Raw genomic sequence first — 9803 nt, forward strand, 5'->3', positions numbered from 1 at the left:
GTGTGTGTGTGTGTGTGTGTGTGTGTGTGTGTGTGTGTGTGTGTGTGTGTGTGTGTGTGTGTGTGTGTGTGTGTGTGTGTGTGTGTGTGTGTGTGTGTGTGTGTGTGTGTGTGTGTGTGTGTGTGTGTGTGTGTGTGTGTGTGTCTGTGAGTGTGCGTGTGTGTGTGTGTGTGTGTGTGTGTGTGTGTGTGTGTGTGTGTGTGTGTGTGTGTGTGTGTGTGTGTGTGTGTGTGTGTGAGTATGTGTGCGTGTGTGTGTGTGTGTGTGTGTGTGTGTGTGTGTGTGTGTGTGTGTGTGTGTGTGTGTGTGTGTGTGTGTGTGTGTGTGTGTGTGTGTGTGTGTGTGTGTTTATTCGCTTAATTATATCTACTTAACCATAACATACAGGATAAAAGCAACGCTCGTTTGGTCCCGTCTCTGCCTACCATCGGTCAAACAAAGGATTACTAAGGCGGAGCATGCCGACAGGAGACCTTTTGGTCCATATCTAGGTCGGATGCGAAAAAAATCATACATACATATACCAAAGGCTTTTCCCCCTACACGGGGGGTAGCCAAAAAGAAAAAGGCATAGAAACCACTCCCACCCATTCCATTTCCTATATATTCCACTCCCCTCCACCCTCCTCCCACCCTCTCATCTCGGCAACTCCTGGATGACGGGTCATCCCTGCATCCTGTCCACTGCCCTGGGTCAGAAGCAGTGTCGCAAGAGACAGCACATCCACAGCAAGGCCGCTTCATAAACAAAAAATCATAATAATAATCAATAAATAAATGAAGAAATAAAAAATATAATAATGAAAATAATAAATAGAATACATAAATCAATGCATAGGTATAGCTAAATAATAAACAAACAGGTAAATAGTAGATAATAATAAATTGACATATAACTAATAATAAATGAGAATCAAGCAAATAATGATAAATAAACAGACAAATGATAACATACAAATAAACAAATAACATGAAATACATGATAATCATTACAGCATCTTGCTTAGGTGTTTATCTAAATGATTAATAAAGCTTCGAACTGAACTACATTGCACTGCCTCTCCAGGGAGTTTATTCCATTCATCAACTACACAGTTGGCGAAGTTGTTTCTACCTACTTCCAAATTAAATATATTTCCGGACATTTTGAGACCATTATTTGTCTTATTCTCATTCAGTGTGAAAATTTTGTCACTTTTGATGTTGTCAGTTCCCTTTAGAATTTTTAGGACCTGTATCAAGTCACCTCCGAGTCTACGCTTTTTTAGGGAAAACAGATTTATGTGTTTTAGTCGATTTTCGTATGATTTATTTTTAATATTTGGGATCAGTTTTGTGGCTCGCCGTTGCACTTTTTATCTGTCAATGTCTTTAATGAGATTCGGTGTCCATACGGAAACAGCATATTTCAAATGTGGACGTTCTAACGATTTATATAGCTTGTTAATGAGTGATGGACTTTTGAAGTCAAAAGATCGCGCAATCACTCCTAGAATCTTATTTGCTTTCTCATAGACTGAAATACACTGCTTGGATGATTTGAGATCGTTACTGATAATTACACCGAGATCTTTTTCACTATTCACTTTTGTTAACGAATTTCCAAATAACTTGTAATCGTACTTAATATTATTCTTACCCATGTGCATTACCTTGCATTTACTTGTGTTAAATTTCTATAGCCACTTTTCAGACCATTGCTGTAATTTATCTAAATCTTCTTGAATATCTAATTGCCATTCCGCAGAGTTTTGTATCATCAGCAAATTTGGAAAAAGTATATTTTAGTCCATGGTCTATATCATTTATATATACTATGAATAGAAGTGGCCCAAAAACGGAACCCTGAGGAACTCCACTTGTAACATTTTTTCATCTAGAAGTTTTTTTTCCATTTAAAACAACTCTATTTTCGATCATTCAACCAATTGCTAGTCCATCTTAATTGGCTACCACTTATTCCGTGTGAAGCTAAGTAGTCTTTCGTGGGAGACAGTATCAAAAACTTTTGCAAAGTCTAGATATATTAAATCTATATTATTTCTTTTGTCATAATTCGAGATAACTGTGTTGTAGAATTCGAGTAAGTTAGTCACGCAAGAACGTTTCCGTCTGAAACCATGTCTTTAATTAGGTATTAAGATGACTGAACTATTTTTCTTCCGAGTTAATTCATAAATCAATGCATCTATGTAGAAAACTGTATTTCTTTATATCCCTCACACACCTTGTATTTTTTTTTTTCAATTTCTTTCCGTATTCTCTTGTTCTTCCGTTCCTCACTAAGAGAACTTCGATCATAGAAACTCTTCATAATTCTAAAGACAGTAATCGCGTCACTTTTATATTTATTTCTATTGTGAGGGTTCCAAAGTTATCTGGTAATTTCTGTTGTTGCTCATTGCGTTCTATTATTCAATTTTTTTTTTTTTTTTTTTTTGTGTGTATTTTTCATCACGTCGTCTGTTTTGAAATACCATTCTTATGTTCGTCTACAGCTTATACCTCTCTTCTAATCTTAATATGTTTTTTGGTGATTTTTCTCCGTAACTATAGCTTCTCCATTTCTTTTCATGATTATTCTATTCCCCACTTTATAATTTAGTGGTAGTCTCTTATACTCTTATCCTTATACTCACTTCCAGTGTTGTACAATTTTGCAGTGAAATTTATATTTTATGACCTAGTCCCGTCACAAATCCTGTCTGAATCTTCATATTTTACTGTCGTCATGATCTTAGGTTCTTCGACGAATAGACTAGCGTAATTCTTTGTTGAATGATGTCGTTTGCATATATCATGAGAGTATGAGTGCTAATTCTGAGCCCTGCGAGACATCACCAGCTACTTCCTTCCAATCTTATCCTCTACAAACTTCCTCATAAATCTGTTTTTCGGAAAAGCCATCCATTCCTGGAGGCTCCATTTGAGAAAAGAGATGATGAATAAAACTTAGAAACCCTGATCCGTCAGTGGTGTTTCCCACACAGAGTAGAGTATATAAGCAAGATTGAGAGAATACAAAGAGCAGCAACCAAACGTGTTCCCAACCTTTCAGAAAAACCGTATGAGTAGAGACTAAAAGCACTGGATCTGCCTAAATTGAAAGATCGGAAAGAGGATATAAGAGGGGGTTTACACGGTCTAACGGTTCGTCGAACGCGGTTCGACAGACACGTGTTTAAAGTGATGTGTGAACGTGTGAACGGGGTATTTGGTTGTCAAACAACGTGTTCGACAACCAAATACCCTGTTCACACGTTCACACATCACTTTAAACACGTGTCTGTCGAACTGCGTTCGACGAACCGTTAGACCGTGTAAACCCCCTTAAGATTACAGTATTCAGTTCGCGAAAGGGATATCCTACATTGAGACAAGATGTCTCTTGATTGGGAATAGGAAGGTTTTAAGGATTACAAAGGCAGAGCATGCCGACAGGAGACCTTCTGGTCCATAACTAGGTCAGATGCGGAAAAAATTATAATAATAAAATAATAAATAAATAAAAATTATAATAATATGAATGATAATAAAGTAAATAAATGCATAGGTATGGTTAAATAATAAACAAACAGTTATATAGTAAATGATAATAAATTGACAGATAACTAATAATAAATTAAAATCAAGCAAATAATAATAAACAGACAAATAATAACAAACAAATAAACAAATAATATGAAATAAATTACATACAGCATCTTGCTTGGGTGTTTATCTTAACGAACTGAACTACAATGCACTGCCTCTGCAAGAAGTTTATTCCATTCATTAACTTCACGGTTGACGAAGTTGTTTCTACCCACTTCTAAATTAAATATATTTCCTGACAGTTTGAAACCATTATTTCTTCTCTGATTCTTATTCAGTATGAAAATTTTGTCACTTTTTATGTTGTCAATTCCCTTTAGAATCTTAAAGACCTGTATCAAGTCACCTCTGAGTCTACGTTTTTTTAGGGAAAACAGATTCATATATTTTAGTTGATTTTCGTATGATTTATCTAAGAAGTCATGAAAACGAATTAAGAATGAGTACATGTCTAAGGGATGTGTGGAAATACAAAATTCTTTGCAGATACATACCGTACATGCTTGGAATAACGTAGGTGATATAACACAAACTGGAACAATACATAAATTCAAATCTAAATTTGATCATTGGAAATCAAAGATATAAACTGAATTGGAAATGTACATGAATTTGAGGCTAGGTTATGGTAGATTGTAGATTGGGAGACGGGACCCGACGAGCGTTTCTCCTTTCCTGTATACTACAATTACGAAAAAACACACACACACACAAATATTAAAGTGTCTTTTCAGTATATGGATGAAGAAATTAAAAATAAATTGATCGAAACCCTGATCCATCCAAGACTGGAATATGCGTCAGTGGCATGGTCCCCAGCCTGGCAGGTAAACCATATGAGGAAAGACTAAAAGCGTTGGGTCTGTCAACTTTGAAAGATCGAAGAGAAAGAGATGTGATTACATTGACAGAAGAGATCTCTTAATTAATGATAGGTTCTTTAAGATGTCATGAGAACAAATTAAGAAAAACTACATGTCTAAAGGATGTGAAAAAAATGCATTTTTTAATAGAGATCCATAAGTAATTAAAATGGCTTAGGAGATATAGTCCAAGTTGGAGCAATAAATGAATTCAAATCTAGATATGATAATTGGAAATCAAGTGTATATATCAAGTTGTAATTGTACATGAATTTGAGGCTACTGTAGGTATGATAATAGGAGAGTAGGAGACAGACGAGTGTTGCTCGTTTCCTATGTACAGCAGGTAAAGACACACGCTCGTGCGCGTGCTCGCATAGCTCCCCTCCCCTTATAATACAACTAGGTAAATATAGACACACACACACACACACACACACACACACACACACACACACAAAGAAACAATTACCCAGTACATGACATTCATCGACATATTGATAGGTATTTACCCAAACCGGTTTTATTACCACAGTTTATAACGATTTTTTATTGTTTTGTTTTAGTAAATGTATTAATGTATTGTGCACACAAACTTTGGGAAACGATTGTCCTTTTATGTGTGCACACTGCAGTCTCGCTACTATATATTCGTTCTATTGGTACTCGTAATCACCATAACCCAGAACACTTTATAATATTTACTTTCCACCGATAACGAGCGAACGCAAGTTCACGGCAATGTAGGACCGTGGGTTTGAGGTCACGCGGACACCGGAGCTGGACCTCGGAAGCAACAGCGCAGCGGCAATCCGAGTGTCACTATAAGGTGTCTGTCGCTCAGTCCACTCCCGCACGAAGCACAGGTTCAACTGACGCCTACAGGGAAGCGGTGGTTAGAACCTGTTCGGCGTCGTGGGACTTATCCAATAAGCACAAAGCTCTCGACCAAAATAGTTTGTATGTATATGTATATGTCTATGTATATATGTATATGTATATGTATATGTATATGTATATGTATATATATGTATATGCATATGAATATGTATGCGGAAAACCCACCAAGGAAAAAGATAAACTGATGACCAAGCGCTTTCGTCTATTCAGACATCAGTTTGGTCATCAGTTTATCTTTTTCCTTGGTGGGTTTTCCGCATATTTAGAATCACGAGTTTATGTGATTTCTCATGCATGTATATGTATATGTATATGTATATGTATATGTATATGTATATGTATTTGTATATGCATATGTATATGTATATGCATATGTATATGTATATGTATTTGTATATGCATATGTATATGTATATGTTTATGTATATATAGGTACATTATATGTCTATGCATATATATATATATATACTTATCAACATGTTGAATACCTATAGAATTGTAAAAATAAAGTAGCAACAGAAGGTCGCTTCAGAAAGAGTAGTACTTCAATTAAAAGTTACATTTCTGCTGTAATAGAGTGTCTTGAAAATCTATTATTGAAAAAATCAAAGTTATGAATAGGTGGGAAAATATCAGAGGGAAAAGAACTCCAGAACCTCCCAGGAGAAGGAAAAAACGACAGTGTACTGCCTGACTTTTGGTGCAAGGAATCACATGAAAAGAGCTGAGGGCTACTCTGGCAACAAAGAGCGCTTGCGCTTTTCTCACTCTCCGATATGCAAAATAATGAATAACAAAACTATAATAGTAATAGTAATAATAATAATGATAATAATGATAATAATAATAATAATAATGATAATAATAATAATAATAATAATAATAATAATAATAATAATAATAATAATAATAATAATAATAATAATAATAATAATAATAATAATAATAATAATAATAATAATGATGATAATAATGATAATAATAAAATAATAATAATAATAATAATGATGGTGATGATAATCTATTTGTCTATATACTAAGGGCTTTTTCCCCTTTATATAGGAGGTAGACAAGTCAAAAGGCAAGTACCCACTCCCACCTATTTCACTCCCATCCATTCCACTCCCATCTACAACAATCCCCCCCTCTCATCTTAGCTCCTCATGGATGACGGGTCATCTCTGTATTCCGCTCCCTGCCCTGGGTCAGAAGCAATACAAAGCACATCCACAACAAGGCCGCTTCTCTTAATTGGTGATCCCCATTCTCCGAACCCTCATGCAGAAAAAAAGAAGACAGGGTGAAATCCCTTCAGGCTGTCAAAATATCATTCCTACATAACCACTCCCTGACCCCCACCCCCTCCCTTCCTTGCATCACAGTATCATCTACAGACAGCCATTTTCCGCTCACGCTCATCATCTGCCTCCTCCCTTCCTTGCTCAACAGACATTCTCCCTTTGCTCAATGCCCTTTTCACCCCATCAATCCATCTCACCATCGATCGCCCCCTCCAGTTCACTCCATCCACCTCTGCCTTCCACATCTCTTTTACCAATCTTTCTTTACTAATTTTTTCCATGTGTCCAAACCATCCCAATCCTCTTTCCTCAGCCCCATCTCTCGTCTCCTTTTCCACCCCACTCTCCTCCTTACCTCCTTGTTTCTCATGCTATCCAACCTTGTAACCCTTAGATGCACCCTTGCATCTCAAACACATTTTTTTCCTCTCTTAAACTTCATGTCTCTGCCCCATACAGTGTCGTTAGCACATTCCCAAATGCCTATTTCTCATTTCAATAGACGGAGTGATTGGAAAATATGGAGTTCCAGTTAAAAATCGTAGTGGAGATGTGTCTTAAAAGAGTTGATGATAGCAAATATAGTGTTTAGGAAGAAAGTCAAGCATAAGTACACATGGGAGAGGGTGGTGGATGGAAGGGTGGCAGATAGAGCGTTAATGGACTATATAGTGGTGACCAGGAGTATGGTAGGAAGAGTTAAGGATGTACATGTTCTAAGGGGAGAGAGTGGGGGAATATCAGATCATTTTCTGGTGGAAGGTAAATTGAGAGTGAAGAATAGGTGGAGAAAGAGGAAAAGGGCAGAAGGTAGGGAGGTACTTAGAGTGAACTGCTTAAATGAGGAAAAAAAAAAGGAAGAGTGAGTATAAGAAGAAGCTGGAAGAGGAGTGGGAGGGAGTAAAGGATAGAGTAGAACTAGGAGTGGAGGGGGAATGGGGATGGTTCAAGGAGGAAGTCATAAGGTGTGCAAAGATGGTGTGTGGAACAAGGAGGGTGAGAGGAAATAGAAGGAAGGGTAGTGAATGGTGGGATGAGGAAGCAAAGAAATGTGTAGAAGAAAAGAAGCAGGCATTCATAGATTGGCTGCAAATTAGGACAAGGGAATCGTATGAGAGGTACAAAGTAAAGAGAAGGGAAGTTAAGCATAAGATAAAGGAAGCAAAGAGGAGAGCAGATGTGAAATGGGGTAAGAGTATGACAGAGAATTTTGAAAGCAATAAAAAGATGTTTTGGAAGGAAATTAAAAGAGAAAAAGGAGGCGAATCAAGTAGAGAAGAAAAGGTAAAAGGTGCAGATGGAGAGATGATAATGGAAAAGAAGGCAGTGAGAGGAAGGTGGGCAGAGTATTTTAGGAAGTTGCTAAATGTGAAGGAGGATAGGGAGGGAACGGTAGTTGCAGTGAGAAGCGCTAAGAATATGAGAGTGATGAGTAAGGAAAATGGAGGAGAAATAGGGAAGGATGAAGTGAAAGCAGCTGTTAAGGTGATGAGAGCAGGTAAGGCACCTGGTCTGGATGGATGCCATGCAGAATGTATGAAGAAAGGAGGTACAGTTATGGTAGACTGGCTGGTGAGGTTACTTAATGTTTGTTTAAGAGAGGGTATTGTGCCGGAGGACTGGAGGAGTGCCTGTATAGTTCCGCTTTACAAGGGAAAGGGGGACAAGTGTGAGTGTAGTAGTTTCGAAGGGATTAGCTTATTGAGTGTAGTTGGAAAGGCTTATGGGAGGGTCTTGATTGGGAGGATTAGGAGAGGAACAGAGGGAGTAATTGGTGAGGAACAGTGTGGGTTTAGGAGAGGTAGGGGTTGTGTAGATCAGATTTTTGTGGTAAGACAGATATGTGAGAAATCTATAGGAAAAAGTAAGGATGTTTTTTTGGCTTTTATGGATCTAGAAAAGGCTTATGATAGGGTAGACAGGAAGGCACTGTGGGATATATGGGATAGGAGAAAAGCTGTTAAGAGCAGTCAAGAGTTTTTACGATAGTAGTAGAGCTTGTGTTAGGATTAGAAATGGAGAGAGAGAATGGTTCGAGGTAAAGGTGGGACTTCGTCAGGGATATGTTATGTCGCCCTGGCTGTTCAATCTTTACATGGATAGGGTGGTGCGAGAGGTGAATGCAAGGGTAGTGGGTCAGGGGTTGGAGATGGTTAAAGAAAATGGAGAAAAGTGGGAGGTGAGCCAGTTGTTATTTGCTGACGACACTGCGTTTGTAGCAAGATCAGAGACGGGATTAAGGAAGTTAGTGACAGATTTTGAGAAGGTGTGTGAAAGAAAGAAGCTGAAGATAAATGTGGGTAAAAGTAAGGTGATGAGATGTACAAGGGGAGAGAGTGACAGCAGGCTGGAAGTGTTATGTCGCCCTGGCTGTTCAATCTTTACATGGATAGGGTGGTGCGAGAGGTGAACGCAAGGGTATTGGGTCAGGGGTTGGAGTTGATTAAAGAAAATGGAGAAAAGTGGGAGGTGATCCAGTTGTTGTTTGCTGACGACACTGCGCTTGTACCAGGATCAGAGGAGGGATTGAGGAAGTTAGTGACAGAGTTTGTGGTGTGTGTGAAAGAAGGAAGCTGAAGATAAATGTGGGTAAAAGTAAGGTGATGAGATGTACAAGGGGAGAGATTGACAGCAGGCTGGAAGTGAGCATTAAGGGTGAAAGACTGGAGGAAGTGGATAGTTTTAATACTTGGGTGCGAATGTAGCAGGAAAGGGAGGAGTGTGGTGGAGGTAGAATGTAGATTGAGAGAAGCGAGTAAATGCCTTGGTGGATTGAAAAGTGTAATGAGAATTAGACATCTGTGAACGGATGCTAAGAGGAGGTTATATGAAGGAGTGATTGTGCCAACAACACTGTATGGGGCAGAAACATGGAACATAAGAGAGGAAGAGAGAAGGAGTTTGAATGTGTTTGAGATGAAATATCTGAGAAGTATGATAGGGGTTACTAGGCTGGATAGAGTGAGAAATGAGGAGGTGAGGAGGAGAACAGGGGTGGAAAGGGAGTTGGGAGATAGAGTTAATGAAAGAGTATTAGGATGGTTTGGACACATGGAAAGAATGAGTGAAGAAAGATTAGTAAAAGAAATGTGGAAGGCAGAGGTGGAAGGAGTGAATATGAGGGGGCGTCCTAGGATGAGATGGA

At 38.2% G+C, this 9803-nt stretch overlaps 1 protein-coding gene across 1 annotated transcript in view; it reads right to left on the reverse strand.

The window, feature by feature from the left end:
- Positions 1–5292, reverse strand: part of LOC143018751 (uncharacterized) — a 593788-nt gene extending 588496 nt beyond the window's left edge. Inside the window, exon 1 of the mRNA XM_076174349.1 lies at positions 5163–5292. The gene's annotated coding sequence lies outside the window, so the exon portion shown is untranslated. The remainder of the gene's footprint in view (positions 1–5162) is intronic.
- Positions 5293–9803: the final 4511 nt, after the last annotated feature.

The sequence above is a fragment of the Oratosquilla oratoria genome, chromosome 1, assembly GCF_046742065.1.
Source record: "Oratosquilla oratoria isolate Oo_2021 chromosome 1, ASM4674206v1, whole genome shotgun sequence".
Classification (NCBI taxonomy): Eukaryota; Metazoa; Arthropoda; class Malacostraca; order Stomatopoda; family Squillidae; genus Oratosquilla; species Oratosquilla oratoria.